Genomic DNA, 18,512 nt, shown 5'->3' on the forward strand with positions numbered 1-18,512 from the left:
CATATGGTGCTTCCATTCTTAGTCTTTTGAGGACTGCTTTCTAAAGTGGTTGTACTCATTTGTAGCCCCACCAACAATGTATGGCTGTACCTTTTCCCACATCTTTACCAACATTTATTATTATTTATATTCTTGATGATTGCCATTCTAACTGCAGTGAAATGAAATCTCAATGTAGTTTTGATTTGCATTTCCCTAATTGCTAGAGATGTTGAACATTTTTTTTCATATATTTGTTGGTCATTTGTATTTCTTCTTTCAAGAAATGTCTGCTTAGTTCTTTTGCCCTTTTATTGATTGGACTACTTGGGGTTCTTTTGTGTGTTGTTTTTATTTCTTTTTATATTCTGGATATTGGTTCCTTGTTGGAGAAATAGCTGGCAAAAATGTTTTCCCATTCTGTAGGCCCTCTCATTGTGCCCTTAATTGTTTCTTTTGCTGTGCAAAAGCTTTTTAATTTGATGCCAACCCACTTATTAATTCTTGGTTTTATTTCTTGAGCTTTAGGGGTCTTGTGGAAAAAATTAGTTACTACACAAATATGGTAGAGTGTTGACCCTATATTTTCTTCTAGCGGCTACAAAGTTTCTGATCCAATTCCTATCTTTGAACCACTTTGGTTTGACTTTTATGCAGTGTTTGAGAGAGATCTAGTTTCATTCTTCTACATATGAATATTGACTGTATGTATGTGAGTTTGTCCCTGTATCTTTTTTTCTAATCCATTGACCTCTTATCTGTTTTGATGCCAATACCCTGCTGTTTTTGTTACTATAACTATTGTTCTCTCTGTATAATTTGAGATTAGGAACTGTGATGCCTCCATTCTTGCTCTTCTTGTTTGATGTTGCTTTGGCTGTTCTTCTGTTCTTCTTAATACATTTTTAGGACTGTTTTTTTTTTCTAGATCTGTGAAGAGTGTTATTGGCATTTTGATGGGGGTTGCATCAAATTTATATAATGCTTTTGATAGTATGGCCATTTTGACAATACTACTTCTGCCTATCCAAGAACATGCGAGGTATTTCCATCTGCTAAGGTAAGAAAATGGTTTTTAAACCAGATTGTAAGATATTAGTATTTGCTGAATAAATGCGTGGGCACACGAATGGTGTGCATGTACTTGAAAGTGTGCATGTGCTCCTAAGGGATCATAGCTGATGTCTAGTATATTTCAGTTCTGAGGTGGGCTACTTCTCTATCCCTCCTCCTTTGTTAAGTGAAATTGGAAATATTACTTCTCATTTATGAACCTCAAATTGAAACAAGGGCACTTTTAGTGTTTTCCAATAAATAATACTGCTTTGCAAATTCTGCTTTAACAAATTCAATGTGTGATGATAGAGATTTATGAACACAAATAAGGTTGATATACACATAAAATCATTCTTCACTTCATGGAATTTATTTTCAGAATGTTTACAGCTTCTCTTTAGAGCATTTCAAATGTAATTTGACATGAAATTTTTTCTTTTATCTTGCGTTTACATATACATCAATTTAAATGATAAGGATCATAAAAATAAATTTTGGAAGTAATTTCCTTATTATTCCTGTTTTTCCCTTAAATAATTTGTGTTAGGAATGTATAGATCATAGAAGCAATGAGAAATATATTATATTTTTTAAATCTTAAGGTATTCCTTCTGTGTAACATCCATCCTACCTCCTAAGTCACTAATGAATCTATCTACTCTAAGCCAAGGCTTATTAATTTTCTTCCTATAATTTTCTTCCTATAGATGTAGTGACATTGAGCACAACTAAATAAAAAAAATCAATCTCAAGAATTGAACAGTCTAAAGTATTTTCTAGTTTTTAAATTATTTTTAAAAATAAAATTTGGATATAACACTCTTTCTATCTATCTATCTGTGTATATATAAAATACATCATATATATATATATATATATATATATATATATATATATATATATATAAAATACACCATAGTGAATCTCTACATCATGTACAACCACAAGACTGGGATCCTATTTAGAATAAATCATACTCCATGTAGGTATAATATGTCAAAATATACTCTACTGTCATGTTATCTAAAAAGAACAAATACAAAATGAATTTAAAAAATAAAATTTGGATTTAATACCTTTAGTGAATCATCGGGTAACTCAAGAGATTATTTCTTTGCAATAATTTTTAGAAAGAAATTTGAATTTCACTGTTTGCCTGAAGTGAAATGAATGTTACTCTCCAATATTTCAAATATCCATGAATTATCATTCAATACACTTGATACTTGGACTTTTAAATATTTCATAATTCACTGGATACATTTTATCATGCTTACCTAAGACAAACTTCTAAATATCTGAACACTTTTAAGAATGTCTTTAGCTTCGTGGACATCAACCTGGTATGAAACAGAGTTTGTTGCAAATGGTGTAGATGAATTAGAAACAGATGGATTCTATTTCTATGAATAAATACAATTAAAGGGTTAAAATCTTGGAGAAAAAACTATATGTGCTCAAACCAAATGGTTGAATACATAGTTGGGAGTTTGACTAACATTAGCTAGGTTGGGATTCCTTTCCCCACCCCATCAAAGTGTCTTTTGGGCTGCTCTTCATTGTGTATCTATGTCTGGAAGGTATTTATGACTAAGTTGGACTGCTCAATCAGAGTTAGACTACCTGCTGTGCACAGGAAAGGATCCCTGCTGTCATTCCATCAAAGCTTAGACCTACAGGTATGGCAGCTAGTAATCATGTTACCATCCCTAGTTCCTGTTCCTTCTGTAAGTGTCCACTTGTTACAGCCAATAGTTGCTCCCACTGTACCCCAGGAGCTGGCATTATTGAGCCACACTCAGGATTTGCTCATTTAGATGGGTCCAATAATCAGGATTCACAAATAGATCTGATATTTGATATCCAGAAGAGGGCAGTAGGACACAGAGATTAAAATCCGTGCAACTAGACACTGTGACTAACAAAGGTTGCTAACAGCTATTCAGGGTTAGCTCAAACCCATCCCTTCCCTTTGGCATACCACGGGCATCCTGGAGTAGTGAAGGAAAAAAAAAAAAGAAAGAAAAAAGAAAAGAAACTAATACTTGCTGAGTACCTATGATGTGTGAAGCACTAACCAGGTGTTTCTCACATGTGTAAATCATGGCAGTCCTGAGTTGTAGGTTTTATATTATTCCCATTCACATTGATGAGAAAAATCAATGTTCAGAGGGTGGAAGCAACTTGCCTGAAATCACACAGCAAGTTGTGGAACCAAAATTAAAATCCAAATCCAAATTTGATCCCAAAGGCTCTGCTCCAACCATATCAGTAATCAGAGTTTGATGACTGGTCCTCTCCCTTCTACACTTGTTGACCTTGGGGAAGTAACTTAACCATTGAGTACTTCAGTTTCTGAATCTGTAAAGAAAGACTAACAATATTCTCTGATTCTTTAGGAGTTAGTCTCTGGATCAATTTCTCCATGATCAACTCTGGCCAAGAGGATAGACTTTATCTTTGGGTAATATTCTAAATCAGAATAAAAATCAGAGAAAATTAATTCTGGAAGGAACACAAGAGAGATGTTGCCCAATACTTTCTTCTGAAATGTTCAAATAATTTAAAACTTGAGAGGGACAGACACTAGAACTCAGGATTGACATTTTTTTTATCCTATTTACTTTTTTTTTTGCCTCTCTGCATCATTTGCTGGGGATACAGATGTGCAGATGTTGATGATGCTATTGATGAGGGTGAGATTGACAACCAACGTGCCTGAGGAAATCATAGAGGGATGACTTCATTTTAGAAGGAATTCATTTTATTAGGAAGCCCCGTTTCCTTTGCTCTGTTCAACACAGAGACCAGAAAAGAAAAACATGATTTGTCTACCAAGTCTGACGGTTGACATGAAGGCAGGAAAGGTCAGGCTATGCACATTTAAGATATTCTTCAAAATGCTAAAATGCAGACTTCAATCAGTGCTAATCTTAGATTTATATGATTCTGTCCTTATCAGTCAATATAACTGGCTTTCTCAAGGATCTGTGATGGAGAGGCTGACTCCTTCAAAGCAATGCAAGATACTTATTTAATGTAGCGGTGCCTCCTTGGAGAGATTTTTAGGTAACCAGCCATAGTTCATTCCATTTATTCTAACTTCTTCCTTCATGAATTTGGCATAATTTTTCTAGTCCTCAAAGTCTTACATTCACGAGGAATTGTATGAAAGAAAGAGAATAGAGTGAAATAAAGAAGGACAGGGAGGGAGGGAGAAATGCCTTAGTCTTCAGCTCCAAGGGACTGAGATGCCAAGGCACCTTGTTTCTGTGTTTGAAGAATCCCCCAGGTTCCACTGTCCTGTGGATTCATGGACCACAGTTAGGAAAGCTGATAATTAGGTGCATGGTTATAAATAGCTTTCTACTTTTAAATGGTAATACTTTTTAAAATATTTGCAATCAGAATGACTGGTTTTACTAATTCATCCAAAGGTGTCTTTCTGTGTTAAAAATTGTCTGAAAATGGAGATTTCTAATACTTTAAGTGATCTATCCCTTTGCTCACTTTGGGGCTTTCCCACATCCCATGCTTTCCTCTTATTGTGCAAGTCCTCGGGGATCTTCCTTTCCCTGAAAGTGCCAGAACTTCTCTGGGGTCTGGAGAAGGTGGCTCACGTGGTGCACCATGGACACGTGTTCTGTGTGTGTACTCGTAGGGCCATTCTGGAGACTGAGGGAAAGGACAGATGTCCTTGCTTCTGGACTCATTTCCTGAACATCTGCCTCATTCGTTCACAATTAGTCACAAGTCAAAGCCTGTTCCAGCTTTTTGTTATCACTGGCCAAATTTTGTGTTTTATTTGCGTCTTGTGGTTCAGTGCCTGTCTCCGTTCCAAGTAGACCCAACCTGAACTCACACCCAGCACCCAGAACACAGGGTTGTGACAGCACTTGTTAATCATCTCAAATGGTGCTCTGCACAGGACAAAACTGCAGATTTTGCTCTATCTATATGGACTGATTAGGAAAATAGATTTTGAGATGTGAAATATAAAGAAATAAGGAACAAAAAGTGGGTGGGATAGTAATAATACCTGATCTCTCAGAGTGCAGAGTTTAGCATCTTAACAAACCTGACAGTACTTCCTGAGGGCTGAAATTGCCCCTGGATGGTGGCATAGGGTAGCTAAGACTGAGGGGTCTGGGAGATGATTGGCTCTGGAGAGTGGAGCCTTCCCATTCTCCATCATCTATAGAACCTGTTGTCTTGGGATACTATTATTTCAGCGTGATAGGTGTTTCATGCAAGTTGTAGTAATTTGGTCTCCTATAGCATTCCTGGAAGGAATGATAGACTATACACACACACATACACACACACATACACACACACACACACACAATTTTGTTTTTACTAAAAATACTGTGACCAATAAAGATATTATAATTTTGGGTGTTAGAATAGCCAGGGAAAATAACAGATAATATAATTTGAGAGTGAAATGGTCTCAACAAACATTAAATGCTTGCATTTAATGATGAATGCTATGATAACAAATTAGGGCTGTTGCTTCTTAAAACATGGTCAGTCATATAAAAGGTTAACATGACCAGTAGCGTTTAATACAGATTATTGGTGTGTTGAGTTATGAAAAGAACAAAGGTCTGACTTTGCCATTTGTACAATAGGTCCAATGATGGATACTCAGAATATCTTGTATCTCATCACATCACTCTGTAACACCACTATCACTTTTATCATAAAAGAATTATGTTACTCCATATATGAAAAATGCATTCTTGAACCGCCGTGAATTAGTTTTTAATGTACTGTGACCTTGGATTGCCCTGGGATATTAATGCTAAATGATTACTTCTGAATGCTTTTTGAATAGCTGCATAGTGCAATTAAATGTGCCATCCATCATGGATGACAGAGCCAGACGCCTCTTCTGGTCAAGGAACCCAAAGAGGTCTTGAGAAGGATGGTGATTCCGCACTGCTGAGGAGGGCAGAGAAAGGAATCTCTTGTTAGTAGTGAAATAAGTACAGACTAGAGTATGTGATAACCTTTTCCTGGGGTTATTCAATAGGAAATAAAATTTTGATTAATAACCATAAAGGAAGATGATTTTTTTGATGACTGCCATTGGCAATGTCCCATTATGTCTGCCAAATGCCCAAATGACTAATTGTCATTTCTGAGTGACAAGTTGCCAAATACCGTGTGCATGTGTGTGTGTGTGTGTGTGTGTGTGTGTGTGTGTGTGTGTGTGTGTGTGTAGAGGGGTACATAAGAAAGAAAAGAATTTGGTTCATATTCTAGCCTCTTTTCTGGAATAGGCTTATGTTGAATTATGACTTGCCTCTGGGTGGGACCTCATAAATCTTGCACTTAATCAAATGTTTTTCATCAAATTGTTTGGAGTTGGAAAATTGTGACAGATGGGAGGGTGGCATGAAAAGCCAAGATGAAGTAGAGGGTCTTTTACCTATTGGCCAATGGTTTAAACTCAGCCTTCTTGGCTGGTAGCTGAAAGTGACCTGCTGGTTGTGGACAGGTGGATAGAACCTAATTGTCTGCTGGCTTCACAGTCTGCAGGAAAGCCCCCATTCCAGCAGAATCCATTGGAACTGTGCTTAGCTATCTCACAGACCGGTGACAAGAGCCACTCAGTGGAAAAGCTATTTCAAAATGGCCCGATGCTAGAGCTGGTGTGTGAGTGACCTGAGGATTTCAATCTTCAAGTTATCCACTTGGAGAAATCTTAACTAAAACAGAACCATCTTAATTTTTCTTCCACTGGTGACATTGGTGGGGGGGGGCAGGTACCAGGAATTGAACATAGGGCACACACTTGACCACTGAGCTACATACCCAGTCCTATTTTGTATTTTATTTAGAGATAGGGTTTTACTTAATTGCTTAGTGCCTTGCTTTTGCTGAGGTGGGCTTTGAACTCTCGATCCTCCTGACTCAGCCCCCTTGAGCCACTGAGATTACAGGCGTGCACCACAGCGTTCGGCCAACTGGTGATATTTCTAAAAGAATCATTAAGAATTTTGGCTTGGTATTATGGAAAGGAACCATGGTTGTGCAAGTCAATACAACTTCAGAACTCAGCCTTAAGGTTACCAAGTCAGCTAGGTCCAGTCTACTTGTAACCTCAAGTCAGATCTACTTGGGGGCTAAATCAAAACTGCAGGCTCCAAAGACCCTCTCCCAGAGACCTCCTGGGGCTTTCCTAGGTCTTACTAAGCCCCAGATGGAAAACAGATTGATCTATAGGTCAAAGTCCCCATTCCCAACTTCCCCTGGCCCCTGCAGTTGTAGGCCTCTCCTGCTGTTTAAAGAATATAACCTTGCATTCTAAATGCTAATGTTTGAGGATAATGGCATAGCCTAGATATACCAATACTTCTCCTCTTAAATGATACTGATAAAAGCTACTTGCAAATATGTTTATACTCTCGTCTCAGTGGACTATCTTCCTGGATGAGCCTTCCAGAGCATTTCTTGTGGTACACGCATGCTGCTGCTATTCTAGACCTCGGTATTCCAGTGTTTTTTGTTTCTAGAGACTTGCATTTTGTAATTATTTATTATGTGTTATCATGTGTCTCTCCATTACACTGCCAGTTCCATGAAGGAGGTTCATTATTTTACTCGATGTATCAAACGCCTAGCACGGTGCGTACACGTAATGGGTCCACAAGCAACATTTGTAGAACGACTGAATGAATAAACAAGCACTTGTTAGAAACACACTTACATGCCTGTGTGAATGGAGAAAGTGGCCTTGGAAGGAGAAATGAGTGAATATTTTTAAAAGTAATCAAATTATGAGTTTGAAACTTAATTACAAAAAAATACAATATGAATCAAAAAATTCAAAAGTTCTTTAATAAGGCAGAGCAGAATCAGGAAAGCTTCCAATGCTTCCTTGCTGGCTTTGTAGCTCACTAACTCTGAGCTAATTCTCTTCCTAAATGCCTTGAGAAGCGCTATTTGCTCCAGATTACAGAGCAGTAAACAGACCCTCTCAGTTCAAACCCCACGATTTCCCATTGGAATTATGGCAAGCGCTTTTTAACCAAATTCACTGATTCAAGAGTGGCCAGCCTCTCTCAGACCCTTCCTTTATGGCATGCCAGATAAATCTTTCCCTAATGCCAATCTCATCATGCCGTTCCACACTTCAAAAGCTTTCAGTAACAGCCAATGGCTGGTAGAATAAAATCTAAATTTCTTACTATGGTTTTTGGCTTTGTTCTTGACCTTGCTCTTCTCTGTGGCTGCACCTCCTGTCTTACTCTGTCTGTCTAAACCCTTGCAGATGTCCCACTCTATGCTTCTGCAAGACCTGCGTGGCCTTCTTCTTTTCAGCATCAAATTCAGGTTCCACCTCATCCTGACCCCTCATCTTCACCTTTCCATTACCAGGCTCCTGCTGACCTCTCTCTTACCTTCTCCCTATACACTGTGGTAGCCCCTGTACCTCTGTGGTTGTGTGGCTTTGGTCTGTGCTCTCATCAGATGCCAAGCTCCTGAGGGCAGGACTCTTCTTCAGTGTCTTGAGTCTCTGGTGCTGCTGTCACAGTGAGTGTGTGGCTGACTCACTACATTAGTCTGTCAGCACTTCACCTGGTACTTGACAATCAATCTTTGGAATTCACGGGTCTGAGGACCAGGTGCAAGGGAGAGAATGAGGTCAGCTGATTAGTTAATTGTCAGGTCTTTGTTGTACTCCATGCTAAATCAAAACAAGACAAAAAGCTGTTGAATCCCAGTGGCTTAGGAGACTGAGATAGGATGAACACAAGTTCAAAGCCAGCCTCAGCTACTTAGCGAGGCCTTGTCTCAATATTAAATATCAAAAAGGCTGGGGATGTGTCTCTGTGATTAAACACTCCTGGGTTCAATCTCAGGTAAAAACAAACAAATAAATTTAAATAAAGAATGTGTATTTTGACTGGTGTGACTAAGTCAAAAGATTTCCTTCTCTTTCGAAATCCATTTCTCTATAAACCTGACCTTGTCTTACTGTCATGCACACGCTCAGCTTGCTGTATCAGTCAGCTTGTTACCCTGTAGTAACAAGCACCCTTACTCCCTTAGTGGCTCACAAGAACAAAGGTTTATTTCTTGCTTCTGTTGCACGTGTGTCCTAAGTTGGCCATGATTCTGATCCTTTTCAGTGGGTGGACGGCAGCCTCCCTTTCTCTCTGGGATCTTGCTGGGCTCACAGCAGAGGAAAAAGAGAAATCACAGCAAAACACACATCTGGCTTTAATGCTTCTGCCTACAAGCGTTGTTTCTGCCTATGTTTCATCAGCAAAACAAGACTCAAGTGTAGCTGTGGTATACTCCCATGGGAGGAAGGAAAGCCGATAGTGTGAACAATCATATAGTTTATCACACGCCCCTACTGGATTATCAACTCCTGGAGGGCAGGAGGTTTTGTGTCCTCTGACTCAAAAGCCTGGGTCCTTGCCAAAGAACACTGTTTACTTTTGAAATAAATAACAGAGGTGATATACTTCAGAAATAACAGATGTTTTTAGAATAGTACTCTGTTTACTTGTTTCTTATGTTTCAGATGTGTGACACTCATTATTTAAAAGTGCTTATTTTTTTTTCCAATAGGATATTTAATGCTTGATGTTAATTTGAATAGATTAGTTGATTACTTATAAGAATTCTACTTCATCTGAATTCATATGTCCCATTTTTCCTAACTAGTCTGCAACCAGAGGGGTTTCCTCCATGAGGAAATACATGTTCAGGAAGTGTTGTTGACTATATTGTTTGGCCAGTGGTTGGCACTAGTCCTCATGATTTCCTCTATAACAAATCCCCAAGCCTAGGTTCTGTATGACTTGTCAACAAACCACCTTTCTACCATTATTTTCAGTTACTTGACTGACCTCACTCCACCGGGTAGATGGCTTTCTCTATGATGTATGTTCCATGCTTTCCAACCTGCCTTGGTCTGTTTGAGCTGCTATCATAAAAATACCACAGACTAAGTGGCTCGAACAACAAATGTATTTATCTCATAGTTCTGGAGATTGGGAAGTCCAAAACCAAGGGACCAGCAGATTGAGTGACTGGTAAGGGCCCATTTCTTGGTTCAGAGGATATCTTCTTGCTGAGTTCTTACATGGGGATAAAGAGTGACAGAGCTTTCTAGTGTCCCTTTTATAGGGCACTAATGTTATTTTCGAGGGCTCTGTCCTTATGACCTTATCACTTCCCAAAGGCTTCATGTCCAACTATCATCACGTTGAGGGATAGAATTCATTATATGAACTTTAGTGGGGGCAAGGGGAACAGACATTTCCATGGTACCACCTTTGTGTCTTTCTTCTGGTTGTGCCCCTCCCTGCAATGATCCATTGCCCATACCTATATGTTCTGTTCCTTCCCAGTCCTTAGAACATGTCTCACAAAGTCCCTGGCATATCACTTAGGAATATAACTCATATCGACATTTCACACTCTTTACATTCTTCTTTTTTTATTAGCTACACATGACAGTACAATGATCTTGACATATCATACATTTGAATCAAATGTGGTATAATATCTCATTTTTCCAAGTGTACAGGTTGCAGAATCACAGTAGTTATACAGTCACATATATACATACAGCAATAATAATGTCTATTTTATTCTGCTGCCTTTCCTATCCCTCCTTACCCTCCCTTCTCCTCCCATTAGATAATCTTCTGTCTCAAAACAGGAGAAATGTAGATTTTATCACATCTGTAAAGTCCCTTTGCCATATAATGTGATTTTCACAGATTCTTGGGATTGGGATGTGGACACTATTGGATGTCCTGATTCAGCCTCCCATTTCATGTCTTTCAAAAGCTATTCACAAGCCAGACTATAATACTGACTTTTTAATAAAGAAGTAAAAAATAACTGGCTTTTCCAGAAAAGAAAAATAAGATATTTCAAAAGGCTTATATCCTGAGGAGTGGGAAATGAGGTAGTATCTTTCTCTTTACAGAAGTTCATTTGTTTTATCTTGTTGAGCAGGTGAAGATCACAGGCTTTATAGAGTTAGAAATGAATTTGAATTAAGGGTCCACCATGAAATTACTACTCAAGTTGGGTGAATTTCTTATCTTCTGAATCTCAACTGTCTCAATTTTGAAGAGAGGGTAATAATGATTGTCTTATAGGATATATCTGATAAGTTAAGCAAATTGATTTATCCCCTTGGTAATCATTACCTAATATAGCTATGTATTTTCACTAAATATATTACTAGATAGGATTTACTAGATGTATTATTAGATAGGATTTCTCTTCTTCACCTTTCTATCCCACCTGGTGACATCACACAGAGTAGGCTCCACATAGACACCTGCTATCTGAGTGAATGAATGTATGGAATGAGGCTGGAAAGATAAGGTCCACCTTGCACAGTGAAATCAGTGATGCTAGACTGAGACTTGCTTCTTTTCCTGAGGATGTTTGCCAAGGTATTTAAGAACTAAGGTCTAGTGGTGGCTGTCCCAGATCCAGCAGTAGGGGTAGGAGAAAGATGAAAATAGTTACAAAAACTCTTGAATAATCCTCTTGTTCGAGGATCAAAACATATTTGCAATAGGAAAGTACCATCCAGTGACCTCAAATAAGATAGTTGTATGTATCGTACCAATATTTTATTGAAAGTGTCTTATTCTTTTCTTTCTTAGATTATTGCAGGCTGGATAAAAAATTATTTCAAAAACTGGGTCCAAAATTTGCATTGTAAATATTAATTGAATGCCAAGTAGTAACTCTGGAGCACTCAATTACCAGGTCAAGAGAATGCCATTTGGAAAAATTACTGAACTCTGGTAATATGTTAATGTTTTCAAATAAATGCAATCTCTCTTTTTATAAGCCATAAATAAAATCACAGTTCATTTTCAAGCATTACATTCATTTAATAATCCAAATGTGATGCTTTTAAATTAACACAAATGTTACTCCTTTCTTAAATTGTCAATGCTGTCAAATTCTAGGATTACTGTCCCCCAACAGCATGGGAACATGGGAACATGGGGACAGCATGAGAAGTGCCTGAGCCCTGAGAAAAGTGGAACCCAGACTCTGATTAGAGTAGAAGCCTCAACCCAAAGTCTGAAGCCAAAGCAAACTTGGCCCCTTAGTTGGGTCTCCAAATGGAGATAACTTTATCTCATGTCAAAAATTTTATTGAATCAGATTATTTCCCTATACCCTGTGTATAGTCTCTTGTTGCCCTGTATCATATTGCCACAGATTTAGTGGCTTAAATTAACACAACTCTATTCCCTACAGTTTGGGGGAGAGAGGTCATGAAGTGAGTCTTCTGGGGTTAACTAAAATGCTATCAGGGCTGGGTTCCTCCTGGAAGCTCCAGAGGAGAACCTCTTCCACTTCTAGAGGCTCCTGAACATTTTTCTGGTTCCTGGATACCTCACTCCAATCTATGTTTCTGTGGTTACATGGCTTTCTCCACCACTGCAACCAAAACCTTTTCTACCTCCTTCTCATATGGACATTTGTGATAATATTTGGGCTTTGCCTGGATGATCCAGAATAATCTCCTTTTCTCAAAACGTGTACATTTTACCACTTCTGCAAAGTCCCTTCGCTGTCTAATGTGATATTCACTGACTCGAGGGTTTGGGACATGGGTACTACTGGGTGCCATTATTCAGAAAGTTACTACTTTCCAAAGCTCTTCTTTATTCAGACTATCATATTGACTGTTTAAAAACGAATAATAAAGGAGTTTCCCAGAAAGAAATTTTCAAAAGACTGAGGAATGAAGGACAAAGTGGGAAGTTTCTGATTTTGCCTCAAAATTGTAGCCCATGTAGTTTATCTATCACCAATGCCTATTGTCCCTGCCATTGTGTATGCTTATATTTGCTTCTTCTGTATCTAAATCCAAATGGCATATGTCTACCAATGTAATTTTGGGGGTAGGTGAACTGTCACAGGACTCACTTCATCTTGTACAAAAATGGATCCATAGGCACCTAATGGATTAATCAAGTATGATTCTTCCACCATAATATCCATCATCACAATGTGATCTCATGGCATCAGGGTCACACTGTAAACCTAGCAAATTAGTGTTCAAAGTAGAATTGATTCTCAGTCTGCTTGAAATTAGAAATGGAAAAATTCATCTCCACCTTCCCCAATTACTGTATCTTTTCTTATGACTCTGGATAGAGAATGGTTTAAAACTTAATTCTGATGGTCCTTAATTTTATGAGTTACACTAAAGCCCCTGAGAGTCATTGAATTTTATGGAGTTCAATGCTAATATCCAAATGCATTCCCTCTGAAATATATTTTTGCCTTCTATTATAGTGCTCGCACTTCCATTTTAACACATATTTTCTTAGTGCTTATGGTAATTTCAGTGCTTATCTTGAAAATTGGCGTATCATTGTTATTGTTATTATTATTGTTATTATTATTATTTTGAATTGACCAAGTTGAATGCCTCATTCTCCAGGGATTGATGTCAGAATTATATAATACAAGAACAATGGGTGAATGTTGTTCATTTTAAATGTGAAATTATAAATCAATTACAGTGGTGGCTAAAACCCGTTCATGACATGCCACAATTTACTTCCAATGACATTTAAACCTATCTCACATGCTGAACAATCTGTAATAAATTATGATTTTTTTTTTTTGCTTCTGAAATGAAGCTATAATTATGACAGTTGAATTCTTGTTCTGGGAAATAAGGTGGCATTTAATTCCTTGAGAACAAATGACACTCACAAAAGAACAGTTAATTATTCTCAGCTGCAAAGGAAGGGAGGAGGGGAGAGAAAAATTATGAAAAAGAACATGGTAGCACTTTATGTGAAGTATCTATTAACTAATCCTTAACTAAGGCTGAACTACAATTGAACTTCTGGGGTTGTCCTGAGCCCCGGGTAACACCTTTTATAATTTCAGTTCTCAATAAAATCCAAACTAGGAGGAATTAGTAACCGGAAACATTCTCTATTCTTCGCATCTGATAACGCAAATGTTCTCACAACCAGCTTTTGGTTCCAAGAAAACAGACTGACACTCTAACCCAGTTGAATCAGACCCAGGAGGGTATCATAGTGTTAGTTTGCCGTCCTAATTCGGGTCTCTAACTGCCACAGTCATCGGATCCATATTGCAAATAAAGGCAAGGAAAACAGTGTGCCCCCGGAATTTGTTGTTGTTGTTTGTTTCTGCTTTAAACAGCAGTGATGCTTCCATTGGCTTTTCTGTGATAGCCCTTTCCTGTTCATTCTGGCAAGAAGCCCTGATGCAATAGAATATGCCAGCAAACAGTAGGCCACTCCTCAGAGCCAGCCCTGACACCATCAGCTGCATGTTAGCAGCCTGCTATTAGAGACGCCTCTTTCTTTGACTTCCCTTTCTTCCTTGGGAGGAACAGATACTCTAGAGAAGGGCCCTGCTGAGTGGAATTCCCCATTTTGACTGCAATTAGGGATTGTGACTTGATTGATTTGGGGGCTCTCTGAAATGTAGCAGGATCAACACAGTTGCGCACAAAACAAGGCATAATCCACTGGGTTAAATTAACGTTAAATCAGAGATGATTGGATTAATTGCTATTACATTTTATCTTCTGTGCACATGTGCTGTTGGCAGGCTTTCAGAGCCTTTTTAAAATTAGCTTAGAACTGGATGGAAATGGTACAGGTGCAAATGATTTGTGCACTGGGTCTTTCGAGTACGCAGAGGGCTCATAAGAAGGTGCATTTTTTTGGTCCAAATCGTATTTTGGATGTGATTTACAAAAAAAACTGCACCGAGAATAAACTTGGCATCAAACTGTATAGAAGCTTTCGATGTGTTAAATGGCAAAAGGACTCTGTTGGCTAGAAGATAATTTGGAAAATGGATCTCCTTTAAATTGGTGGCCTTGGCACTGTCCTCTTGTTCAGTTTGCTTCCCTGACGTGATTTTCTGCCCCAGTGGGAGTCTTTAGGGTCCTGGACACGGATGCAGCAGAACGCTGTGGCATCGAATCCCCAAGCATTTCCTTCCAAAGCTGCACCCCTTCCACCAATTCTAAAGGTAAACTCTTCATATGATCGTCGTTAACAGGATCAATCTGTTTAAAGGAAATCATGTGAATTAGGGGATTGAATCCTCCGTGGAGCGATCCGATCAGGGACACAAAGCAAAGATAATCAAAGGCTGATTTCTTTTTTTTATGTTCTCATTTCCTCACCAGCCAGGGGCTCAGGCCCTCTGTGGGGCTGGCTGTGCACAAACCTCTCAAGGCTCCGGGACACCTGGCGATGTTTCTGTGCTTCAGGAAGCTGGGAATCAGCAATACTTTTTGAAGACAAGTGTGCACACACTATAAATAGGTGTCATGGAGGAGACAAAGACTTCATTCTGGTGATGATCATTGGATCAATACACATAAACTGGTAAGAATATAGTGATTTCTTCTCTGTGGCCCTTTAAACTCTGCCTTCAATATCAGGCTCAGGAGAGCAGGCCCTGAATATCATTAGCCTTCTCCCTCCTGAGCAGTCTCCCTTCTGCAGGTCCTAGGCAGTTTTTGAACTTTAGTCTCCTCCGGCTTCCTCATCCCTGCTGCCCGCTCTGTTCAGGCAATCTTATGCACTCTGGCTCTCAGTTTGGGGGCCTGTCCCTGCTCGCCTTTTGGCTTCTGGCTGACCTTGTTAACTCTCATGGGCACTTGTTTCCCAGCCCCTGCCCTATCCAAAGTTCCTCATGTCAGCTGCCCAGAGAAAGCCCATTCTGATTCAAATGCTTGATCACAATAAACAAATTGGGAACTGGCCTCACAAAACCATTTCAACTTTTTTTTTAATGTATTGCTTTTGTATTTATTAAGTTGAAAAGGTAACGTATATGATTGGGCTCCCCTGAGTCCAGCAAGTCCAGGAAAAACAAGCTGCCTTCCCATCCATGTTCCCGTTTCCCTCTTCAGAGACAGTCTGTGCTACTAGGGTTTATTTTTCACCTGGCCTTTCAGAAACAGAATAGGCATAAATAAAACACACATCTTTCTGCTTATCTTTATTTTTAATTTCTTTAAAAATCTATTTATTTGTTCTAATTTGTTATACATGTCAGCAGAATGCATTTCAATTCATAGTCCACATATGGAGCACAATTTGTAATTTCTCTGGTTGTCCACAAAGTAGAGTCTTCAAACATGTACCTAGGGTAATGATGTCCATCTCATTCCACCATCTTTCCTTCCCCCAAGTCCCCTTCCTTCTCCTCCCTCCCCTTTGCCCTATCCAAAGTTCCTCCATTCCTCCCATGTTCCCTGCCACCCCTCTTATGGATCAGCATCCACTTATCAGAGAAAATATTCGGCCTTTGGTTTTTTGGGATTGACTTACTTCGCTTAGCATGATATTCTCCAACTCCATCCATTTGCCTGCAAATGCCATGATTTTATTCCCTTTTAATGCTGAGTAATAGTCCATTGTGTGTATATGTACCACAATTTCTTTATCCATTCATCTACTGAAGGGCATCTAGGTTGGTTCCACAATTTAGCTATTGTGAATTGTGCTGCTATGAAAATTGATGTGGCTGTGTTCCTGTAGTATGCTGTTTTTAAGTCCTTTGGTATGTATAGACTGAGGAGTGGGGTAGCTGGGTCAAATGGTGGTTCCATTCCAGGTTTTCTGAGGAATCTCCATACTGCTTTCCAGATTGGTTGTACCAATTTGCAATCCCACCAGCAATATAAGAGTGTACCATTTTCTCTACATCTTTCACAACACTTATTGTTGCTTATATTCTTAATAACTGCCATTGTGACTGGGGTGAGACGAAATCTTAGAGTAGTTTTTCCACTTATTTTTAAACACAAATGAAATGATCACATTCTCTGCACACTATTCTACAACTCATCTGATTCTCTAATATTGGGGTGCATAAAGATTCCTTGTTTTAAGTTTCTATAGAATTTTTGAGTGTTCAATAATTCATGTTGCTATCTCAAATAATGCTCAAACCTGATTTTTAATAATAAACTTGAATCTAATTTTTAATAAGCTTGAACCTATTTTTTAATAAACTTGAAGCTAATTTTTAATATATTTACACATTAATTATATATAAAGAATGAAATCCCTAGAAATAAAGTTTCTGGTTTAAGGATATTATTTAAAAAATTTAGCTTCTTTTTATATCAAGTAAACACATGTAAGAAAGAGACACAAAGCATACTGTGTTTTAATGAACCATCACAAAGGGACACCTGTGTCACCATGGTTCAGTGGAGACTCTGTTGCCAACAACATCTCACAGGACCCTTTCCTGAGCTTTTCCAAATTTCACCTGCTTCTCTCCTTTACTCCTTAACTTTGATATCATCATTTTATTTTTTTTAAATTTTGAACTTTTATAATTGATTTGCATGGTGCATGACTTTTGTGCTTGACTTCTTTTTTAAAAATTTACTCTAATGAGTTATACAAGACAGTAGAATGCACTTTGACACATCATACATAAATGGACTATAACTTCTCATTCTTCTGGTTTTAAGTGTTGGAGAACCACACTGGTAGTATAATCACATATGTACATAGGATAATATCTGATTCATTCCACTATCCTTCATATCCCACACCTCCACACTTCCCCTCACTCCTCTGTCTAATCCAAAGTACTTCTATTCTTCCCTAGCCCCCACCCCATACTATGAATTACCACCCATGTATCAGAGAGAACATTCAGTCTTTGGTTTCATGGGATTGGCCTATTTCACATACCATGATATTCTCCAGCTCCATCCCCAAATGCCATGATTTCATTCTTCCTTAAGGCTGAGTAATATTCCATTGTGTGTGTGTGTGTGTATATATATATATATATATATATATATATATATATATATATATATATATATATATCACATTTTATTTGTCCATTTACCTAGATTGGTTCCATAGTTTAGCAATTATGAAGTGAGCTGCTATAAACACTGATGTGGCTGTAGTATGATGATTTTAAGTCCTTTGGGTATAACTCAAGGAGTGGAATAACTGGGTAAAATGGTAGTTCCATTCCAAGTTTTCTGAGGAATCCCCATACTGCTTTCCAGAGTGATTGCATCAATTTTCAGTTCCACCAGCAATGCAGGAGTGAACCTTTTCCCCCACATCCTCATCAACATTTATTGGTGCTTGTATTCTTGATAATTGCCATTCTTATTCGAGTGAGAAGAAATCTCAGTGTAGTTTTAATTCGAATTTTTCTAATTGCTAGTGATGTTGAACTATATTTTTCATATATTTGTTGATTGATTGTGTTTCTTTTTTTGTGTTTCATATATTTGTTGATTGATTGTGTTTCTTTTTTTTCAGTTCCTTAGCCCATTTATTGATAGGGTTTTTTTGGCATTAAGTATTTTTGTATTCTTTATATATATGTTTGGTTTCTTCTTCCCAGTTGTGTTTGTGAGGGTTGAAAATACTGTTCCATGAAACTGCAGTTGGACCATTTTC

At 38.2% G+C, this 18,512-nt stretch overlaps 1 protein-coding gene across 2 annotated transcripts in view; it reads left to right on the top strand.

Moving 5' to 3' along the window:
* The window catches only part of Rbm12b (RNA binding motif protein 12B), a 355,955-nt gene that overhangs the window by 219,019 nt on the left and 118,424 nt on the right, over positions 1–18,512 (top strand). For both annotated transcript variants that reach the window (XR_013423914.1, XR_013423915.1), the window contains exon 2: positions 15,242–15,443. The gene's annotated coding sequence lies outside the window, so the exon portion shown is untranslated. The remainder of the gene's footprint in view (positions 1–15,241; positions 15,444–18,512) is intronic.

The sequence above is a fragment of the Ictidomys tridecemlineatus genome, chromosome 7, assembly GCF_052094955.1.
Source record: "Ictidomys tridecemlineatus isolate mIctTri1 chromosome 7, mIctTri1.hap1, whole genome shotgun sequence".
NCBI classification, from domain to species: domain Eukaryota; kingdom Metazoa; phylum Chordata; class Mammalia; order Rodentia; family Sciuridae; genus Ictidomys; species Ictidomys tridecemlineatus.